The sequence below is a fragment of the Falco rusticolus genome, chromosome 7 (assembly GCF_015220075.1).
Source record: "Falco rusticolus isolate bFalRus1 chromosome 7, bFalRus1.pri, whole genome shotgun sequence".
In the NCBI taxonomy this organism is placed as follows: Eukaryota; Metazoa; Chordata; class Aves; order Falconiformes; family Falconidae; genus Falco; species Falco rusticolus.
In genome coordinates this window covers 41,982,394-42,006,174 of record NC_051193.1, presented here as the reverse complement: position 1 = coordinate 42,006,174, position 23,781 = coordinate 41,982,394, and the positions used below count along the sequence as shown (strand labels likewise).

Sequence of the window (23,781 nt, the reverse complement as noted above, 5' to 3'; positions counted from 1 at the left end):
ACCCCAATTTTCAGATAATCTAAATGGAAATATGAAGCCCATATTTCCAGAGTTAGGCAGCAAGAATGATCACCTGCTTAGGAATATGTAGCGGCACAAGACCTAGCCAGTGAGGTGAAAAGCAATTGAGATCTTGGCTCTTAACGTTATGCCTTCAAGCACAATTTCCTAAAGCATTTTACAAAAACCTGAATGGTCAGCAAGCGTGGCTGGAGTAGGCAGTCTCACAAAACCATATGTACTGTAGGGCCGCTCAGGTGGCAGATTCCAGTGTGGAATACTTCGGCCAAGATGCCAGCCATGTAATACATCCCACTGTCCATTGGGACCTCTCTACCGTGAAAGCAGTGCTCATTCGGGCTGGCAAAGCCAGTCAGAACACTGCTGAGACACTGAGACACCTTGGCAAGACTGCTCAACGGACTTTGGTTAAGGAGAAAAAACATGGGAACGACAACAAAATTTAACAGCAGTTCTGCTCTGGAGTGTTTCTGCTCATATTGTGCTTGTTCACATGGGGTTGCGGGAAGGCTGGAGTTAAAACTTGGCCGTCTTAGTGATTCAGTAGGTTGAAGCGCTCTAGGATTCCTGTCCTGTTCACTGTAGCAGAACTTTGATTACCCCAGCAATGCAGCAGGAAAGGGGATTACACTGCAGGACTTAAAAAGTACTTGAGCATAAAACTCTACCACTCAAAGAGGGCTGGGCTGCAATTTCAAGTGCAAAGAGAACTTTGGCTTCAGCCATCGCTCTGGGACAAGTCAGCGGGCCCCAACACTTTCAGACAAAAGCTGTGCACACATTGACAAAGTCAAAGCCAGAACATTACCCAAGTAAGAGCAACTATCCCACTTAACTCCTCAGTGTGTGTAGTCCTAAAAGTACTGCCTCCATGGAGTTTTAGCTGCAGCCAGGTTAACTTTGGAGTCACAAACAAGTCACAACTTGAGTCAGCTGTGCACTACTGAACTGCAGTTCAGAACAGGTCTGCCAAAACTCACTTCTAAGATTAATTTCAAGAGAAATAGCATGACACCTTTCTCCACGAAGCAACTGGAGACCAGTACAAACGGTGGATGCAACTATATCTGGCAAACTTAAGTCACAGGTTTATATCAACCAGCAATGTGTCTCGAAAATAAGCAAAACGTGACCGTTATTACCACCCATATGTATCTTGGCGAACACAGGGAATCCAAACAGGTGGAGGGTACACTGTGCAGATGGTGCAGAAACTGAAAAGTGCATGTAAACTCAGCAAAACTAACTATATACTCTGAGAGAGCCATGCATCCAGAAACCACTTCATAAGCATTGTTCAGATTAATGCTTTTCACTTCATTATAAATAAATGCTTATGCATGTTCCCTCACACAGAAGAGAAAATTGAATCACTGAAAGTAACTGAGAGGCAAAACTCTCTACATTTTGATATACATATCTCAATGCACACGTCAATGCTCTGAGAGTATCTGAGAACTCTGGCCATTAGCAATACTGAAATCTTCTGTGAAAAGACTATTTTCAAACATCCTAAAAGGAGCAGAAAGATTGATGCTTTGAGGTCAACCTCTACAAAGCTAAACAAAACATCCCAGACTTCAAAGCATTCAATTTGCTGCTATGAAAACAGAAAGCAGCATCCAAAAGTGACAGGTACTGTAATATTTACAAGCCTTTGCCAGAGCAAAAGTTCCTTAGTTGAACGAATTTAAGGCATCAGATTTGGTTTACTGATACTTGGGAACAACTTTGGCTTGGCAGCTCTCCCACCCATATGCTTAAGGCTCACAAATAACTTTGCCTTCAGAGTGCAGATACAGAGACGTATGGTTCCATCTCACTTCCCTCCGTTTTTCTTCCATGCAAACAGGAACGGGAGACAGGGAGGATTCAGTGTTCCTGCAGATTACATGACACTTGCATGGGGAGATGAAGGAAGGGGCAAACAGTAATTTCTTTAACTTAGAAAAGACCACCTGGATCAACAGAAAGTAGCAGAGAAAACTCTTAGCATCTCAAATTGCTCCTGCTGACTTTGCACAGCACTGGCATTTTCTCCACCAAGAAGGTAATTCCAGCCCACTGAAGCCTCTAAACCAGACCATTAACTCACAGCCAGACCTGAGGACAAACAAAACCTTGCTCAACACAAGATCTCAGCACAGCCCACAGCTAGAAAGCTGCTGCTCTGAGTTTAATCGCACACGCTGCAATTCTGAAGACAGCTGTAGGCTTAAAGAATAGTCCTCCAGCTGCCAGTGACGATCTGCTCCTCCTTCCCAGGGCGGCAAACATGCTGAAGCTTTCTCTCGTCACCAAGCTCCTGCTACCAGCGATAACCGTCTCAGCACACCTTCTCTGCACTGTGGTCCAGGACAGACCTAACTCAGTGGCTGAGGGTCAATCTCAGTACTGTTCCACATCAGCACAGAACCACACCACACAACCCACAAAGTGCAAACGAACACCCAGTGCTACACTGAACCCTCCCCTCTCCTCTGGCTAAGGTAAGCTGCTTTAGCAGGATCTTACTGAGCTGCTGTCAAGCGCTGGACCCTTGGCCACTGTCACTGTTTATTTACAAACCAGCAGTGACCTGTCAGCAAGGGAAACCACTGCCCAAAAGGACAACAATAAATACACAAAAAAATAAATGTAACAGTCTAGAGTTCAGAATGGGTAATGTAAGTCTTGCCCCACCACTGACCGTTTGCACTGCCACTACAGCCTAACCCTCCAATCTAAAACCAAGCAATATTCTTACTTGAATCAGAGAGACCTAGTGTGGATGAAGCATTTCTGGAAGAGCAGTCTGAGAACTACTAAAGTATGAGGCCACAACTATGGCATGACACCCACAGAGCTGCAATAGCTGTGCACCGCTAGCAGAAGTGACTCTGTGTCAGAACCCAGAGCTGACACAACCCAGAACCCATGCGAGGAGCTGACACTGTGGCTTTTCTACCATCAGTACTCAGCTCTGAGCTATGCATTGGGATGCCACTGACTGGAAGAGATGTCTTCTAAACCAGCAAATTTGGAAAAGACTCTGCCTCATCTTCCATCCTCAGCTATGTACAAGTTCCCTTAAATCCTAAGAGATGATTACAAATGCAATTTCTATGCTTTCCACTTTGGATCTGAAACTAAAACCTCACACAGACACAATGAAAAGATAACCATAACTATGAACCCTATCTTCATGCAGCCTTTACTGAACAGAATAATATCAGCAGGAAAAATCTCTCCATAAGCCAAAGGACTGCTGTGATGTAAGAGGTTGTACATTTTTACAGGCCACACTTAGTGGCATTTCTTTCTTTTTTTAAGTGCCTGGTAATGTCTCAAAGACCTGCCTTTGAAATACAGCCAGGACTCCAGATGGACCATGCCAGGTCTAGGACTGCCAACTTAACAGCAACAAGGAAAGACTCTTCAGATTTCAAGAGGGTTCAGCTCTCACCTCAGACAAGTACCAAAAGTATTTGTAGAATTTCTGTTGTTTGAAACAACACATCATAATTAAATTTAAAAGTCAAAATGTTGTCACTGTGTTCCTCCCCTGTCTTCATCCTAATTTTTATTGTATGCCTTGGCACAAACTTTGTGATGTCTGCTTTCTATATTTTCCTTAAATTATTCTCCCTTTTCTTCAAGATTTTCTGCTCTCACAGGGAGCTCCCTCTCTCCTCTCTGTTACCTTCTGCTTTTTTTCTCACCCCCATCCCCGTTTCTTCTCTATGCAAGTTTTTTTCAACTGTCATTTCTGTTCTTTCACTGCTACCTACCCTTTGTCACCTCTGAACGGAGATCACAGCTAGGATCACATTCATTGCAAATGCAGGGGGGGGAGCATGCAGTGGGACCTTGAAGACAGCAGGGAAGCTGGCACTAACAGGTCGTGGGTGACAGGCAGCAACCACCTCCCTCCACACAGCGTCAGGGCAGTCAGCTCTGGCACATCCTGCTCTGGGGTGAGCTCTGTCAGAGCTCTGCTCCATTCCCATGGCACAACAACATTATTGTGAAGGTGGAAAACATGACTGATGAAGGCCAGTTTACAGGACGAGTAACGCAGCTAACCAACAAGAGAGAGGTGAAACAGTACTCAAACCAGGATGTTGGTGTTAAGGAGGGGATTATTCTGGATGAAGTTCAACAGTAGTGACAGGAGCAATGGGATGTGAAGATGGGGAAGATGCAGACTAAATACCGGCTGGGGAAAAAAGTTTTCTGGCAGTGAGAACTGGTGGAAATCTTTATGCTTAGGACCTGCTTTAGTAAGAGGTGTTGAGCAGTGCTCCTCCACCCAGAGCTCATGCACCACTGGTGGCCGGCAGACAGGCTGCCAAACAGTTACAGGATACTCAAACCTCCCTAAGGAAGAAGGCACAAGAAACCACACACTCCCACTCAGCAGGGGGCAAAACAGAGGAAAAGTAAAGAGCGATACACGGCTGTTCCCAGTTGAACCAAATCTTTGGTGATAGTTAATGGAAACCACTGTGTCAGGGCTGTACAAGACAGTCCCTGGATGGTTTTTGATGAAGGTAGATAGTCCTTGCACTGCAAAAATTTGAGAAGTACTGACACAGAGGACAGTTGTGAATCACTGTGGGGAAAAAATAAACTGTAAGTACAGAAGAACCAAAAAATAGCTTCCTATTTTATCTCCTTACGATTTTGGAGAGGTAAGACAACAAATAACAAATTGCAGATCCAATACTCTGCATTCACAGATCAACAAACTGCATTTCCTTGTCTTCAGAAAAAAGAGCTTAAATAGAGAGTTTATGGCCATCTGTGAGGATAGCTCAAAACCTGTGGCCAGGAAAAAAAAAGCCATGAGGAGGCCACTGCCTATTAAACTTCAGATTTACAGTCTCAACTCTCCCTGCGTCATAATTCACTATCCTTCACTATCGGGATTAGGAAGCAGAACAGCCAGGCTGAAGAACTAGTGTTTATTCCCAGCACCACCACCCTCTCGCCGCAAGACCACGACCCGGTTACCAAACATGTCCTGTGTCTGAGTTCCCATTTGCAAAGTGGGGAGAAGGCTTCGCCTCCCCTTGGCGAGGTAAGGCTTTATGGAGCTGATTTAAGGGAGTTTCAGGAAAAAAAACACTTTTTGATGTTACTGGGATCATTACAACAGCTGAACAAACTATCCGTTTTAAGCTTCAGTCTGAGTATCAGCAACCGAAATCCTGAGTATTACTGGGAAAACATAAAACATACGGTCTTTACTCGAGAATATCCTATCCCCTGACCAGGCCCAGTACTGTCTCATTATCAGCATCTTCTCTGTTTACACACAGAATGTTACAAGACCACCAAAAGAGAGGCATGCTGAGGACAGACAAGGGAAAGGTAAAAGTTGGTTCAGTGAATTTCTGAAACAGATGAAGGAAGGAGCAGTTTGTCAAAGGAGCACAAGATAAGGCCTGGAATCCCACAGGTGTGCAAAAGACATGGCCCAAAGCACATCACTGCGTGATCCCCTAATGCTGCTTAGCAATTACAAATGGAGCACAGCTTTTGCCCGAGTTGCTCTCTGTGGCTGGAAAGGCTGCCAGAATTATTTCTGAAGAAACCGGGTGCACAACCTTCATATTGTACAATGCTCTATCCAGAGAAATTACAAAGCTGTTCCTGAAAAGTGCTGGTCTCTGCTGTAAACACTCTTAAGATAAGGAGAAAACATCCACGTCGAAGTCAGGACCGTCTCAGGTCAGTCATCATCCAGCACTCACAGAGCAAATGTTAAGCCTTAAGCTATCTGGAAGATTTACAGCACACGATACCAAACTCTGAACTTCCTACTTTGTTGAGAAAAGCCACTCTTTATTAGAATAGTTAGCTCTCTGATTCAAAAATGCTTAAGCCTCTTTAAAAATTACTGTATTTTCAGTAAACTGCGCTTCACTGCACCTTCCACCAGCTTGCACTCCCGCACTCTGTTCCTGGGGGGACAGAGAGGATGCACAGCCAGGACAACGTCTTATTTTCCTAATACAATAAGGGGAGGAAACCTGAACTTCCAGCTCACCCCGGTCTCCTTTCAAACAAAAAAAACAACCAACCCACCAACCACACAGAGAAGCCAGCAGGTTCTTTTTTTTTTGCTGAAACTTACCTTGAAGGTATCTTAATTTAAATCACTGCATGACCGGTTTTTTTTGCCCTTCAGAATCCCTTTAATCACTGTAAACTTACCATAGCTTTGAACTGTCGCTTCTGCTAAGGTTAAAAATTGGTATGTCAAGGAGTCAGCCAAGCTAAACCAACCCACAACTTCATAGCAGCTCAGCCTCTGTCATCTGGAAGAACCCCCTTCTCAGTCCTTCCTCTAGTAGGTAATTGTGTGCGTCGTAACGTTAAGGTAGGTGCTTCGTAAATGGCACAACTTTATTCATAAACCCCACAACTTTACAGAGTGTTCAACCAGGTTAATTTTAGCACTCCTGAGCTGTATTAAAAATACTCTCAAGTTGTTTTCCCTTCCCCTCAGACATATGTGTGCAGGAGGAATATCAGCAGAACAGATTTAGTTCAAACGTATGTCAATCACTGAAAAATCAGCCCATATCTGAATACCCATGCGTTTGCATCTTACCCCTACGTCTGTGGGGGGAAAATTCCAGTTCTCATATAATACAGCTGTATTTGGGGAGCATGTGGCAGCACATTCCAAAGACACAAGAGGGCAGAGCAGACACAGCTTTGAGGACATCATTTTAACTTTACCTTAGCTTGACATAAAAGGAATTGTGCACTGAGTATCTACGTTAAATGGAACGTCGGCAGAGCAACAGTCTCCATTTCCAATAAAGTAGTGATTTTGAAACATCTGGTCAGTGAGTGAGGAAATCTCACAATGCAATATAAGTAGGAAACTATTCAAAAATAGTTTCTTAAAATATTATTAACTATTCTTAAAAAATAGTTCAAATAAACCTATTAAAAAATGGCAATAACTTGCCATTTCCATGCAATTTAGGAGTGCTGATTACGTTTTTTGAACATGATGAATTCAGCTTAGATTGATGAGAAATTATAAAAGATAAGAAGAAACAAAAGCAAAAGTCAAAGTAAAGCCAACCTGATGGAGTTTCTTCCCCCAGCTGAACTGTTCTTCAGAGACAACCATTTGACAAAGCTACGGTCTGTACAGAATCATCCTCTACCTTTTAGATCTACACTTCCCTTTTATGCCCACTTTCCTCAGCAAGCAAAACGCTCCTTTCTGATTCCTAAGAAAGGAATCCACCTCATCTCTTGGCTCCTCAGGCTGAAAGAGGCACGTTTTGCAAACAAGCATTCAGCTCTCATGGTGATGGAGCCTCACGGGTACATGGCAATAGAGGAGTACAGCTACAGACATGCCTTCAGTTAAAACAGACCTGTGGTGAAAGACGTTCGTTGACACAGCTGATAAAGCAAGCTCATGGCAATGTAGCAAGTTAAGAGCTGAAAGACTATCTCATGCAGGAGGCAGAGCAAGGGCTAGGATATGTGTGTTCATTATCAAATAGCCTCGTTTTTCAGTAGGTAAGACCAGTTACTCACCACCTTGCAAATGAAAGGGACAGGAAGCTTTGCAGTTGAATTTAAAAAACCAGCACAACTCCAACTATTAAAACACATGACTTTAGGCGTTTGAAAAAAGCAGCACTTTGGTTATGTCTACATGCTTACCGTACACAAAACCTAAAGCCTATTTCCTGCAGTTTGACAGTGTTACCCAAGAGACTGGACTATCTACCAACTCCAATTCATCCTCCTCCGATGAATACACGTTTCTCAGTAGCATCACATGCAAAGGCTTTAAAGGAGGCACTCTGGCACTTCTGACCACAGAGAAGGGAGGCAAATGGACTGACTTCCCAGGAGAAGGAAATAAAACTTCTAGTGCTTCTTAGACTATGTGCAAAGAAGTTACCTCTGTGTTAGGCAAAACTCTTTGACAAGTAATGACAAAAGGTGGAGAAAACCTGTTAGAATGACTTGTTGACATGGTAACATTTATTCCTTAGAGCACTGAAGCTGTATCAAAACTTGGGGAATCACTTAACAGGCCAGAGCATTTCCAATGTTACAGAAGAATGAAAACGATTTTCCTCATCAAGGAAAAGACATGAAAGTCAAAGAAGACTTTATCTGCATTTTTACTCCAATAATGTTCCACTCGGAACCATGGCATCGAAAGTATCGATATCTGTGAAAGCCCAAAGGCATTTCCAGAAGACAGACAATGCAAAATCGCCTCTGCGTGTCTGCTCTGTATTAAAAGGCAAACGTCAGGTTCCAGATGAATACCTGAACCCTGATTAAAGCCAACTCAACTGTCTCTAAACAGTGATTTCTATCTGCTGTTTCTTATGTTTACCCATATATGTTGGATAAAGGAATGATAATTAGCACTGACATCCTGAAGCAACAGAAGTCTCTGATTTTAGTACTCTTACCAGCATGGACTACCCTAGCACACAGAATGATAAATGAGCCTCGGACCCAAGAGCCAGTGTCCAAATACAACTCCTTCCTGTGAAATACAAAAGACATCTAATGGTCCCCTGCAGCTGATCTCATGCCTCCTCTCCACAATACTGAGCTAAGAAACTACTGAGACGAGTACAAAAACATTTCCAAGCTAAACTCCCAATTTGCAGACTACACACCTCCAGGACAGGAGCTGGTCTCATGCTGATGTGTATCCCCCTGGCCCAGATGGTGGATGAGAACAACAGATAGTGGTGTGCACTTCCCTGTATAAACACATAGAGCCTGAAAATGGCCAGGCAGTTGGAGCAAATAATATTGTTATATAGTATATGTTGGAGTTTGAAGGAAAGGTGTGAGCATCAGGGCCCTCATGTGCTTGATCAGATAATGTAGCACCAAAATTGCTCATAACCAACTGATGAACATGAGAAATTCACAGCAGGGAGAGCACCACTTTGCTCCAAGCAGTGGGATGCTAATCATACCTAGGAATCTAAGGTAAGCTTTGAAGGCCCAATACTGAATTCCTTACTGATTTTATCTGCATGTAACTCCACTGACTTAAGTGAGTTACTTTCTCGCAGTTGAAGAATCAGTCTCTCTGTGTCTTATACAGAAGATACTACGTAGTAAAAAAGAAAAACATCAGTGAGTATATGCATGGTAAGGGGCATGATGACAGACATGATGCAGGCAGCTTTTTCTTGTCCATGACAGAGTTCATTCGCAGACATTAATGCACCCAGAAAAGTAGAGCCCACTGAAGCTCTTCATAGCTCTAATCTAAGAGGGTTGATGGCCCTTAACCAGATCAGTTTAATGAGCTTTTGGAAGCTAAATCCTGGGAGAGACTAAACAATGCATGTCCCATGCTTTCAGTAAATACCACTTCCAATCTATACATGCTGGGTCAGAAGCAAAGTAGCAGCACATAAGGAGTGTGAAATAGTGACAAAACTCCCTCAAAGGTACAGAGGCATCTCAGGGATATGCTGGAAGGGGCTCCAACGGTATCAACCAAAGCCTCTGTAGTACAGCAAGACTCCTGCAGCAGCTGTGCTGCAGCTCGAGCCAGGGAGGAAAAGGGCTTCCAGCTCCTGCTTCAGACCATGCCACCAGTGCCAGCGGAAACATGAAGAACTATTTCATTACTTTACCAACTCCTGCATATGTGAGCGCAAAGTTAAGTGCAAAAGGTTACATGGAGATCTACAAAATGCAGCAAGACCTTGGGATAACACTGAATAGTAGGAGAGGCATATCACTGCCACTGCGCTGCTGAGCAGGGCTGACAGCAAGCCCTGTGGCTGAGCATCTCCAGTCTACTATGTTGTGGGTCTGTGCTGAGAGGTCAAAAGGATTTTCCAGACACTTGGTGACCACTGATTTCATTTGAGTTTCATTATGTAAAGCAGCTTCCCAGAACACAGCCATACAATAGCAATGCCCTTCTTCCTGCATCACGGATGAAACATAAGGACATGGTATTTCAATAAAAACAGTGGAAAGCACTGCTTAATCTGAAACAAATACATGTTTAAACAAGGACAGAGAAACCTAAGCAGAGACAAATACCAACTCAATAACATATGCAAATAATCATTGGTCCCGAGTTTACCTGTAACATGGGAAACAAGGAGGTAATGCCCTGTCCTAACACTGCCTTTGCATGTGTTAGTAAACTCTTCTAACATATGGGGGCTTTTATCTTCTACACTGCTCATCATTCAGAGCTTGCACTTTGTGGTGTGCAAAAAACACCAGCAGATGAAGAGGTCTTTTTATTAAGAAACATCTTGTATTTTCAAATTAAGATCTTAAAGACTTGTAGACAATCCTGAAACACTTTGGAAAACTGTAACTGTGAAACGCTGGTTCTGGCCTCGAAGGACTCTGCTCCTACACTTGTTTGTGACAGCTTAACTGAAGTACAGCACACCAAAAAAGGCTGTTGCTCACTGCAGGGACTGGTGTGATTTGATGATTTTTCCGAAGTGAGGTGGATAGGGCTCACCTTGAAACCTACAAGAAGTAACTCCTGAGACAAACAAGCTACATCTATTTTAAACACCAGAAAGAAAAAGAGCAAAGACCTATCTACATGGGAAAGCTTTGTCGGTGTATGTTTTCCTGTTATAATTATGTTAGTATAACTCTAGAAAGGAATGCACGCACACCACTTTGCTTACATTGGATTAGTTTCTTCCGTTAAAAAGTCTTAGTCTTCAGACAGCCCGTACACTTTTTTTCCTAAACAACTGCAAAACACTCTGGGTAGATACTGCAGCGAATAGCACTCCCACGCTGGCTCCCAAACGGTCAAAACACCGTGCAATGCCTGTGAGAAGATACTGGGAGGCAAGGACCAGCAGTCCTTAACCGCTACCTTGAAGTCATGTTGTTTTAGGGAGCTGACACTATTTCTATGCTGCTGACAGCCTGTAAGGAGGAAATCTTGTGCACCAGGATTCTGGCTGGCACCATGAAGAAAAGGTAGTGGCTGCTGAACTGGAAGAGGCCTGCATCCAAGCTTGCTATTTCTGTGGATGTCATCTACCAAGACGCAGACCCTCTAACAGTATCCAGAACAAATCGGTTTCTATTTTCTCTTGTGCTGTCAGGCTGGGTCTTTGGCCCCCTCTTTGGTGCAGTCAGTGCCCAAGTCCCTGGTTTGATGCTGGGCATGCAAAGCAGCTAACAGCTGCCAGAAGCCTCTTACTTTTTGAAAACCTCAATGCTTCAAAGCATCAAGTCCAGCATTTGATTTCCTCCGGTAACACTTGGGCAGGAGGGATATGGCAACAAAAGGGCAGTGGGAGGAAGGACAGCTCCACCAGAGCGGAGTTCCTGACCGACATGCCGGCACACACGGCAGCACCAGGAGCCAGGCACCCTGCAACAGCAGCCTGCTGGGTATGGCTCTGAGCTCTCAGGAGCCACGTGCTAAGGGATAACTGTGAGGGAAGGGGGAATTAATCTCACCTAACGCCAGCCAACTTGTCTATCTATGCGAGCTGTCTGTGTACCAGTGTAGTTAGAGGAAATGGGCACATGCGGACAGCGATTTATACATTCAATAGTTTAAGATTAATAACTTCTGGACATACCTATCTCTGCTCACTGAAGAAAAATGTAGACTCTTGGTACTGAATATATGTGTAACTTTTACCTTTTATAAAGACAGTTTCATGTCAGGTGCAATGAACTGCCCTTTGCTGCCAGACAATTACCTTCACAAAGGTAGCTGCAAAGTAATCCTCCTGAAATGTGCATTCCTGTCTTGCCGGGAACAATGCTGACCTGTATAGCCTGAATACACAAAGAAATAGAATTTTCTGGCTTCAGTTACTACACTGACTCCTAATTCATGAGCCTGCTACCATCTCCTGTCTAAGCAGCTTAACAGCAAAGGCAGAGGAGATGTCCGTGTGCAGAAATGCCCTGAAGGGAAGCCCAGGAAGGTCACAGAGCTTGCGGCCGATTTCCTCAGTTTACATCTAGCAGTACTGGCCAGGACAAATAGATCCCTGAATTATATTCACCACTTTGGCAAAGGTTAGCTCTCAGATAAACTTACTAGTACAATTTTACTTGTTTAAAGGGAAGAGCAAACATCACCCTGGTCCACCTGACCTGGAGCGTGCCTGGTTTCATCTTGGGCTCGTCAGCACAGGCTTGCTGCTGCTTATTGAATGTTTTGCTTGTAACATATTATCCTTGGATTACAGCTTCTGCTCTGGCCTAACTGATTGGTATGAAGTCACACAGTGAGGGGTATCTTTTTCTGTGTAACTCATCGTACTGCATTGGGCTGGAGGAGGAGTCGTACCAGCCTCTGCAAGTAGTTCCCATCTACTGACATAAGGACCGAATATACTGAGGTACACTTTTTTCCCCCCATTGGTTTATCCATTTAAGGGCTGACATAACAGCTATCTCTGTCATGTCTAAAAACCAATTAATCAGGATTTAAGGTACATGGGACATGCTTTCCCTAAAAATCAAAACATTCTAAAAATTGCTATGCTTTCTACATGTCATAGCCACTTCTTAATTACTCTCTTCTTGATTCCCTCTCTTTTATGAATGCAGAACAGTCACTGCCTAAGCCCTCTCATCCTGGGGGTCCTTTCGTTAAAGGACTGTCCACAGGTCTTCTTACACATTGCTGGTTGTCCTTTTTGTCCACTCCAGAGTCCCACCTGCTCTTCTAGCTGATGACTCTGCCCTATCCACCCCTTGGCTACTCAACACAAAGGGGGCTGAGAGCACTACAAGTTTGTAAGGAAATAACAAGTGTTTCCCCTTTCACAACAGCCAGTGACAGGGCACACGACAGTGACTGAGAGAGGGACCCTCTGGAAGACGCCTTGAGTCACACAGACACATCCATTTAGAAAACACCACCATGCTTTGTGGCTCAGAGTATCTGATCAGTGAGGAGGAAAGCCCCCCTTCTGTTCAGTGTCAATTTCCAGTTTTGACCAGATCCTTTCCCAAAGGAAAAGGAACATCCTGTGTCTTCAGGACATACACTTCTTTGAGAAGTAAATAGCTGCAAAGACTTAAGAGTACTTCATTTGCACTTGCTGACTATCTTCCAATCCACTTTTTGGTGGGCAACAATGCTGCAAAAGTATGTTGAAATCCTGTGCTCTACATAAGTTATGTTCTGCACGAAAGAATTAAAAAGTTACTAACAGGATAAGTGAAACCACAGGCTAAACTATTCTTAATTACGTTGTAATCGAAGCATGAAAGACTACCCAGTCAGAAGAATGCTCAGTTCATAGCATACCAGTTGTAGGATCTGAACTCTGCTGTGTAGGTGGATTAGGAAGTTATGGAAAGAGTAAATTCTTGGCTAATTTTCAAGGAGAGAATCATTGCTAAGCTCAACAAGCTAGACAGCTCTCAGCATGACCCATCATGGTTTGTATAAAACATCTTTGATTTAGTAGACATGCTATTTCCTTTTTGTCTGATCTATTTAATGACCTTTTTCCAGGCTTCGGGAATCCGGGCACTCATTTTCTTTCTGACAGACTGAAAAGGGTCTAGCAAAGTCAGGGCCAACAGAAGATGTTAGAGACAGAGCATTTCCAAAATGAAGAACATATCCACAGGTCTGGGGAAGCTAAATACTTCTAGGGCAATTAGTAGATTTCTGAGACATGTAGTCATGTCTTTCGGTCAAAACTTAACTAATCTACTTCCTAGCAGAAGAAAAGAACTAGCTTGTGTTTGCAACAATTAAAAAAAACAACCCACAGAGTAAATGCTAAGATGAAATTTTTCAACTAGCTAAAATGCAGGCAAAAGAATGCTCATAGAAAATTCAGACCTCTCTTACTGATGTACATTGCATTTACACAAACTTTTTCAAGTACACAAAGTTTCACATGCACCAAAGATTCTTTCAGCATCCCTGGACTATCCAATGGGGGTTTCATTTTACTGCTAGCAAAGATGAAGCAGAACCTGAGTGAACTGACCAAAGCAACGACCAGTTTCAGCAGCAGGCTCCAGCTCAGGATGTACCAGCATTTCTCCCAAGCTGTCATACAGCAGATCTCATTTGGAGATCTTTCCATATTTACAAAGGCAGCGCTCATCACCACTCCATTTTACAGACAGTGAAAACAAGAGACAAAATCCTAGAAGGACTCCCCAGGAGACAGCCTGTGGACAGAGGTGGAAAACCTCATCCTTTGTGCCTGTCTGAACCAAGAACTTACCAGTTCCTGGATCCATCCCGAATCACCAGCCACTCACAATGCAACAGCTGAACAATGTTTGTCGAGGCATTTAAGTATAGAGAAAGGAAACAAATACTGAAGTGCAGTGAAAATGTTTGTAGAACTATGACCAGCACATTGGACATGAGTATGAGCATTTTAGGTTATTCCGAGAATGCAGAACATGATCCTAAATAACGCTAGGATTTGCAAAGATACATAACACAGACAGATAGCTCAAGCTTTACATAAGATCTCCTCATGTGTCTGGAAGTTCAAATCCTCCTTGTCCGTTTGTTTTGTTTTATTGTGGTTACTAGAAATTGCTTTTCTGGCCTGTGTGCCCACGCACGATTTCACGTAACTGTAACTGTGCCACCAGCACCACAGAGGTATCCAGATGAGCTCAGTGCTATAGAGCCTCTCAAACACAAGGATCTGCACGTCAGCACTCACAGCACTTCAGAAACAAGTAGTACACGTGCTGTACAAACACATCAGTTCTCTGGGGTGGGGAGGCTGCTCTTCCCAACTTGAACTCCTGTTTGGAGGAGATGAGATTATGCAAACACAAGACTTCAGAGACCATGGATTTGCCCTGACAAGAACATTCTAGCTTTTCTTCCTCTTCCTTGAGGCCTGCACTGGTGCTATTTGTTAGCACAAACCCAAGTGCCACGTGTTAAGCAGCAAAGCAGAGTACATACAGCTTTTCTGGGTAATTTCTTCACATTACCAGAGACAAGGGCAACAGAAGACATTAGACTACTGTGGACAGGGTGCTGTAAAATTCAATACTGCTAAAAAGGAGTGATGTACCTTCTGTCTCATGGGGAATAGCCTTCAAAACCTGACCTCAGCAGCTTCTCTCTGAGTTGCAGTGTGGAGGAGGGTACTGCTGTGGCTTCCCAGTGCTGCTGAATTCAGCTCAGCCAGAAGAGGAAAACACTTGGGAAGGAATGCTGCATATGCCAAACAAGGACTGTTAGCGCCGTACTGGGACACCACCCCGGCAGTACCAGCATTTGCTTTGTTCCAGTAAGTCTGACTATTAGTCACATGTATGCACCGACTGCAGCAGCCGAATGCTGTAGTTACGACATACCAGACTTGTACAGGCAATTCCAGAAAATCATTCATCCAGTGCCAAAACACAACCTGTTGCCAGTTACAGAGGAAGATTCTCACTCCATGAGTAGGGGCGATATTTTGTTTCCAAAAATGTACCAGGAGTCAGAGATGACACAGGACCTGAAAGCAGGCAGGAACATAGCACAGCTCAGCCTGACAATGCACTTGTCCTTGGGAAACCCTTAGTTTAGCAGAACAGAGGAGGAAATGCCCTGAGCACTCCTTGCAACGTCTCCACAGGAAGAGGAATTGATTATACTGCTGAGCTGGGAAAGCGGAAAAAAAATAAATCTGTGTTCAGAACTAGAGAAACACAGCAGGTGCCAGTATTTTCCAGCCTTCAGACATGTAACATCAACATTTCAAGCTTCTCCATCAAGGGTTTAATAATAAGTCTCTTCAGGTTCCTTAGGAATTGTCTGCACAGCAGAGTACAAAGGCAGGAAACTGCCAGGAGATTTGGTGCTTTACTAAAAGGGGAAGAGAGAACATTCCAAGTTTCTTGTGAAAAAAAGATGACCGCACATTGGGTAATGCTGCAAAGGACACAGCCGCAATCCTGATAGTGGTTAAGCTATCATGGCTTTTGAAACTGCCAGGGGGCCACAACCAAGGTGACAAGGTACCAGCAAAGAGCACACAGCAGTAAACTTACCTCACTCATGCAAAAATCTGTCACTACTGCTATTTGATTTTGCAGACCACTTTCATACCAATACACAAAGGAGCGAGGCACTCCGAGTACTTCATTCATCTGACAGCAACAGCTCAGGCTTCCAGGTAGGAACAAACAGAGATGAGACAGTTTAACAGGACTCATTTCCTGCTGCTCCTAAATGAGAGATTGAGGACGTCACCTTGGGTTCAGAGCACTTAACACAGTCATTACTGGACTTCTGGGGCCTGTAGAACTGAAGTCTTTCATTTCCTTCTGTTAGCCCTGTTTAGAGCACAAGGACACGGGCTTTAACTCCAACAGACTCACGGAAGGTAAACATTTGCTCTATAGCTGAGCAATGAGGAAAACCACAAAACCAGAAAGGCCCCTTCCTTCCCGACAAGCCCTCCTCATTCACCTGCATTTTTCTGGTGTGAGGCTGGGGAAGAAGGCAAGCATGCCCCACAGCCCAAGAGAGGACAGGACACCTGTGACATTCAGACATACTTGACCCTAAGCTATCCATGACAGTACAGCAATTAGTGTGAGGATGTGCCACTGGAACACCCAGCGGGAAACCAGTGCAGCCACCTCGCTGGAGGAGCCAGGGGCTTGATCCTCCTGTGGCGTCAGGACAGAATCCTACTGCAAAGGATGCAACCTCATGGCCACGGAAGGCAAACAAAGCGGGATCCTGAGGAGGAGGGCACTGCCGCAGCTTCTGCTAGCTAAAACAAAACAGAAGACACGTCTAAGCCAGGGCATACTCAGGGCACACAGCTGGTAACTCAGCGTTTTTTGAAAACGTAACTCTTCTACACTATGTGCTTTATTCAGTTCTTATTCTTCCCCTGTGAGGCTGAGCTACGTGCTTATTTGAATTTGCTTTTAAATCTGCAGGATGACCCTTGCTCTGTATACCATGAAGCAGTAATTATGTTCATTTTGGCAATGGTTACTGGTCTGTTACTGAAATGAATACCCTGTCCTCAATGCCGTTTTCTTAAGTTTGCCTGAGTAGAGAGTATTTTATAAATATATCCCTGTCATCTAGCCAATACACTCATGTTATTTTCCGCAATATTGGTGTACTTTTATAGCTCTTCCCCTATAAATACTTTGCAAGTCTATCTCAGACAAGAAGAAATTAATTTTCTGTATGAAAGGCAAATAGTAGGTTAGATGTTCACGTAGCACAGTGAAAAATGAAGCACTGCAAACACATTAGTGCCAACTGGGCAATTATAATTTCTTTACTTGCAAGAGTCTGACAGTTAGGTATGAATGAAGTTACCACCCTTTCCTCTCCCCTTCCTGTTTATGCTACTAAGCAAGAAATCCCAGAGAAGTCTCAGAATCCACATTTCTAAGAAGCAACTTATGATTTTTAAAGGATTTTCATTTATTACAGGTTATGATCACTTCCGCACAGCCCTGTACTCATTTTACTTCAGCCTTCCTCAAAAAACACTTAAGGATTTTAATTTCACTTTAACCTTTGCATCCCATTTCAAAAGCACTTACATTCTGCAGCATGAGTCTAGCAATTATGTTGTGTCTTACATAAAGTTGCCAAAATCCAGGGATAAAACACAGTCAGCCAAATTTCAGACCACTTCTTCAGGCAAACACAGCCCAGGAATGGTTCAAAAGCCACCCCTCAGCACAAAGTGGGGTCCTCACAGGCAGCATACCACCTCAGCCAGCAGGTACAACCTGCAGGCACCAGCACCAACCCCTTTAAAATAACTTCACATGCATTACATTCCAGATGCTCATCAGAGAAGCCTAGAAAGATGTCAGCTGGCTTTTTATTTCAATACCCATCTGACTACAGTATGACCAATAGGAGGAATGAGAGGGGATGGGACAGTGTGCACCAGCTCATGGGTTTCTAGTTATGCCCTTAGGCTTATCCTAGTCCACAAGAGACGAGTGGTCTAAGAGACCAAAAAGATTCATCTAACTGGGATCAGTAAGGTGTTTCTCTTCCCCAGAATGAGGCTCATCCTTTGTATTCCAGGCTTGCAGAGCCCTGTAATGTTTCCAAAGGATGGAAACTAAGATGCAGATTTGTAGTGATGGGGTACGTGTTCACACTCTCCCATAGAAACTGCTCCCTCGTATTCACTTTGTTTCTCTGTATTTTGTTTTTCCTTCAGTTTCCCCACTTTTTCCTTGATCTTTGCCAGGCAAACCTGCAGCATCCCTTGCTCATTTATTTTGCATTTCTTTTTTTTTTCCAGCATCAGGATGACACCTGATCATAACAGGACAAACCAGCAGAGACAAAGGCTAGTGGTACACGTCTAGGGAAGAGTATAAAACCACAGAAAGCATTGTCCATGTCATATCCCATTGCAGCAGCCACTTAGGGACTTCTTCAGGGAAGTAAAGGGTTTATCCATTCTCAATAGGTTTTTCTGTCATCAATCTCACTGCTTTTTCAAACCCACACAAATTGGCATTCACAACATCCCGTGGCACCGAGTCTCCTTGTTTAGCTATGCAGTATAGGATAGTGAAAATGTTTTGATTTTTTTTAAGCTTACCACCTACTGCTTTCATATTTACCAGAAGAAACAACACATTGCTGTTCCCATTCGTCATCAGCATGCTGCTCCTGATTCACAGAGGCCTCCATTGTGCTCCTCTTTCAGCTGCTTCAAGAAGTTTTGAGTTCCACATTTCAGTTTGATCAAATTCTTTGCCAGTGAAGCTACTATACAGAAAAGAACGGGTCTGGCCACTGTAGTGAAACAGTTCACTAACACAGTGTAAGTTTCTGTCAAAAAAAATCTTTGATTTTGCCTGCAAAGACTTATGCTGGATCTTTAGTAGAGACTAAACAGGACAGACAACCAGATAATCTTGTATTCATTGCACAAGACTTGGAGGGGAAAAAACAAATAAAGAAAAAAAAAATCACATTTCCCTAAGTTTGATTTGGGACTTCAGGTTACTTAGATTGTGTTTCAATGTACCACGTTATTACGTAGCCCTTGTAAGGCTACAGCAGTAACACTGAAAGAAAAATCAGATTCTTGGTTGGAAGAACTTGAAGATACACAAGAGAATATTATGCTTGTAGATGCAAGTCAGGTTTTGAACACAGTCTCCTACAAAAAGTCCCCACCTCTCATATTGAAGTGCACTAAACCATGAAGCCTAGTTACTAAGAACTAGAAACTGTTCTAAAAAGACCATGAAATCCTTACAGTTAGCTCTTCATTTAAATTTTCTTAGTTCAGAAGAGAACCCATCTCAGCAGTTGCAATGAAGATTAGAAGCTGTGCTTACGCAGTTACAGAGCATTAAACATATATCACATTCCTTTTGTGTGATTTAGAAAACTAACCAGAGGCCATCAAAGAGATATTCTGTAGTACCTATGCAGTTAACTCAGGTTGTAAATCCTCGCACCCTTGCAATTCAGAAGGAGGGAGAAGACTCCTCTGTTACAAAAAAGCACTGCAGGCCCGGCTCAGAATTTGGTAGTCCTGGTCTGACCAACTTTCATCCACAGTTGTGTCTAGATGTGAATTTTCAAAGACTAGTATGCAGGTAGGCAGGGAACAACGTTCAAGCATGATACCTGCAGGGAATCAGTTTGCTTAACACCCCCCACTGCCCAGATACACCACATACACTCCCACCCTTCCAAAACCCCACTTGCCTCATTTAAAATAAAAAATGCCATACTATGCATGTTCTGCTCATCAATTCCAATAAAGAACATCGGCAATAACATAGCTGGAAATAAGCTTTAACTTCAGGTCAACTTTAAATCAAGAATCAGATTTTATAGCTGGATTGGGTTGAATTCTTTTTGTATTCATTCTATAGCAGTAGATGTGTCCGGTTTGGGCCTCATCTTGGAAGAATCAGAAAGCTGCTCAGATGTTGGGTTTGAATCCTAGAGAAACTCCATACAACTCTCACTCCCCCCTCCCAGAGGAGATGTACTCAACTCATTATGCTGCAGCATGAAAGGAACCAGATCTGTGTAACTCCCATAGCCCATCATCTTCCTTTTACCTTGAAAAGGAGCTGTAAACGCAGAGGCTGCTATGATTCTGAGCTAACAGATGCTCAGCAATAAAAGCTACCCATTAATGGGAAAAAGATACAGCCTGGAAGAAAAGTATGTTTCTCCTGCATCATGCAATGCTCATAGCTAAATGCAACCATGACACAGAAATAACCTGCCCCCAGCAACGGGCCACACAGCACGCTCTGCACAGTGAACACAGAAGGCTTCTGCTGCTTTAGGCTTCACCTGCTACAGCCAGGCATAGTATTTCAGGACGCTGTAAGACTGAAAACCAAAGCAAACAAATGTCTCCAATCTCAGTAATATCACTTGAATTAGTAATTACATCAGAGGTGCTGGTTCTCAGCGGAGTTGTCTGCAGGATGACGGTGAGAATTTGGCCAATGGACATTTTCCCCCTGTGGAAAACCCTTCAGTAAGGGTACCATTGTTCTGTACCATGAAGGTCAGCACTGGCAAAAGACAACTCAGGAAGCCTTGTGACAAACAGCAGACCCATCCCGATATTATCTTATCCAGCCATCAGCTAGAGATGTCTCAAATAGTAAATGCAATACAAAAATAACAAATAAATCCTATTTTAGGAACAGCAGTTCTCTGGCCAACTCAGCCTACCAAAGTTTAGCTGCAACCCTTCACAGACACATATATTAAGCTTAATTAAAAAACAAATATACAGTCTGGTTTATTTGAACAACATTTGGTGACATATCGCCAGCCCACGGACTTTTCCTCCCCTACATCAAACTCTGGCTTTAGCATATGTAATACTTCACTTTGTGCAGACAAGTCTTCCTACAGGATAAGGATCATTACATTAAATTATCATTAATTTTAATTACCATGCTATCTCAACTCTAGATATGTTGTCCAGCCTTAAGGATATGTTTTGTTTCAAAAGTACAAAGCAGTGTCTCTCTTGTCGACTATTTTTAAAAGCCATGACATTTATTTAACCCTAATGACAATCAGTATAAAGGAGAAAACTAAGTCGCACCACTGAAATAGTAAACACCAAGTTCCCAGCGATATTAATCTTTCTCTGACCCCTTCTTCCAAGAGGCTGCTCCTTGCAATCTGATCAAACTTGAAAGCACACAAGTACTTTTCACTGCTGGAGAAGCAGAAGAGTGAGTTGGAGTGGACAGTGAGCCTAAGAAAAGCATTTCATTGTGCAAATTTCTTCACTCTTGATCCCCAGGGCTCTTTTTATTAAATAGGTCTTATATTGCTTGAATGACAATCTGTACTGAATTTCCATAACCCCTCTTCTGTCAACAGTCAACAAAGCCCAGCACTGACACTGGCCTTAATTTATCACTGAAAATCAGAAGATGAAGACAGGTAGCCAGGGGTCCCACCAGGTCTCCTGCACCCTTTACATCATATAAAACACCTGAGTTTTTTACTTGGCTTGAGGCAAATTGAATAGAGAAGGGCTCTAAAGACAAGAATGGGACACTACAAATTTGGAGATGTTGACAGATGAGGATGGGGGAAAAAAACCCCACTGCTTTAGATTTTTGCTACTTTGGGAGACTTTGGCATCTGAAGCCTAAGTAGTATCTCTCCTCATTGTTCTTGCTTGCCAGAAGTACTCTGCAATGGTAAGACAAACATCACTGTCTGAATGACTAAATATAAAAGACTAGGCATTAGACCTTGTGCATAATACAGTGCAACCAAGTAAGTACAGATTCACTACTGGTATGGAAGGCCACATGCAGATTGGGTAGTTAACTCAGAGTATAGTCTTAACCAGATGGCCTGAACACAGAAATCTGTGGCAGGCTTGGGTTAGATCTGGACCTCACTTTCACTCCAGCTACTTCATAAACTTCCTGTTAAGATGCAAACTAAAACTAATCCTAAATTTTTATTAAACACTATCAGTTTGTCAAGATTTGTGCTACGGTCTTCCTGATCCTTCTATAAATACATTTCTTTATTGAAAACAGTAACTGAAAAAGTTATATGGTACCCTGGAACTGCACAGCCTTGGGCCACATCCCATGCAGACAGGTGACTGCAGCAATGGGACACGCTGGGACGAGGCACAGGGGATGTTCAGTTTGAATACCTCATGTGCGTACGGCCATAGCATGTAGCGTGGATGTTGCTCAAGCAGCCAGTGTTCACAAGAGCCTAGAGCAGGTCACTGTCACCTGGCAAATACTGGTGGCCCTGGCACAACCAAGGGTTAATAAAATGGAAAGGGAGAGATGGGCACACATTTCCAGACACTTTAGAAGAAAGTGTCTGTCAAGCTCCACACCCAGATTTAGTATGCAGGTAAAGCACCTGCATTCAGGTATTGGAACATTGTGTCTGATTTTTTTTCTAAGAATAAACACTCTCCAGCAGAATTCATGCTCTAGTCTTGTACATGTGTACAACCTAGAATCAGGTGGCCTCAGGTCCTCTTATAAATAACCTTGCTTGATGCTTGTATCCATTGTACTAGAGCAGATGTTCTCTAATCATGTTTTTCTCACTAGAGTGAGAAGAGAGCCGCAGTATGAGAAGAGCTGCTTCCAGCACTGGTGACAGCTGAAACTGAGGATAAACAATCAAAACCTGTTTCATTTGCTCTTAGTATCCTCTTTCAGCATGTTATTTGATATGGACAGAGAAAACAGATGATTAAAAAAAAAACCCAACAAAAAAACCCAAACCAAAACACCAAACCAAACAAACAACAGTCTTTTTCACTGTTTGCTCTCCTAAGAGTCTAACTGCCACAGTCATGCCCTGACATCAAAATTCTGTCGACTGAGAATCTGTCCTCCCACTACTTTGTAATAACTGGCATTAAGTTCTATCAAATAATTTGTTGAATAATTACGTTTTAAATAGCTTCACAAATACCCCAAACTGCTTAAATTTTAATTACTGACTTCTTTTGCAATATCCCTTTCAAAAAGCAGTACAAGGACTAGCAATTTATTCTCATGATTATTAATGCAACCCCATTACGCAGCCTGAATTTCCTATTCTTCTGAATCTGCCTTCTCTCACTCATGCTCCTTTTTAAGGGAAACAGATGAGTATTCTCTCAGAAAAGATCCCTGCTCAATCTTACATTCATAGATCACGTAGCCGGAACGAGAAATGGAAGGCAAAGAAATGACAGAACAACAAAAGGTCAGAAAACTGAAAATCTTCCTCATCATTCTAGACCAAAAGGCAGTGAACTCACAGATCTGACCCACGAATGTTAGTTAGAATCAAATCATCTGGATGAGAAGTGCTAGAGGTAAACCATGATGCCCTGAGTAATTCCATTCATCTTCCATTTGCCTTTTGTAAAACAACACGCTACCCCTCCTGCACCCAGACCAGAGGTAGCTCAGCGCAAAGCTACACACCACAACACTGACCTCACGTACAGCACAGAAATGAGATCTGAGACCCCCAAGAAAATGGTGTATTTTTAAAACAAACACTGCAATCCTTCTGCTTCTTAAAATCAATACATGTTCCTTCCCACTCCAGTGCCCTAGCACAATGAAGGCTCTGCAGGGATCCCAGGGAGCAGGCAGGCTGGCCTTTCTGGGGACAGAAGGAGCTGGGCACCAAAAGCCCCACCACCCTTCACGGGAGACAGGTCTCACCCCTCCCGAGCTGTCTGAGCATTCCTGTCTTGCTGTTCTGTGAACTGTAATTTTCTTCACTCTTGACATTTATTT

At 43.2% G+C, this 23,781-nt stretch overlaps 1 protein-coding gene across 2 annotated transcripts in view; it reads right to left on the bottom strand.

Annotated features, from left to right (window-relative positions):
• ITPK1 (inositol-tetrakisphosphate 1-kinase) overlaps positions 1 to 23,781 on the bottom strand; it is a 149,366-nt gene that overhangs the window by 22,021 nt on the left and 103,564 nt on the right. The window lies entirely within an intron of this gene.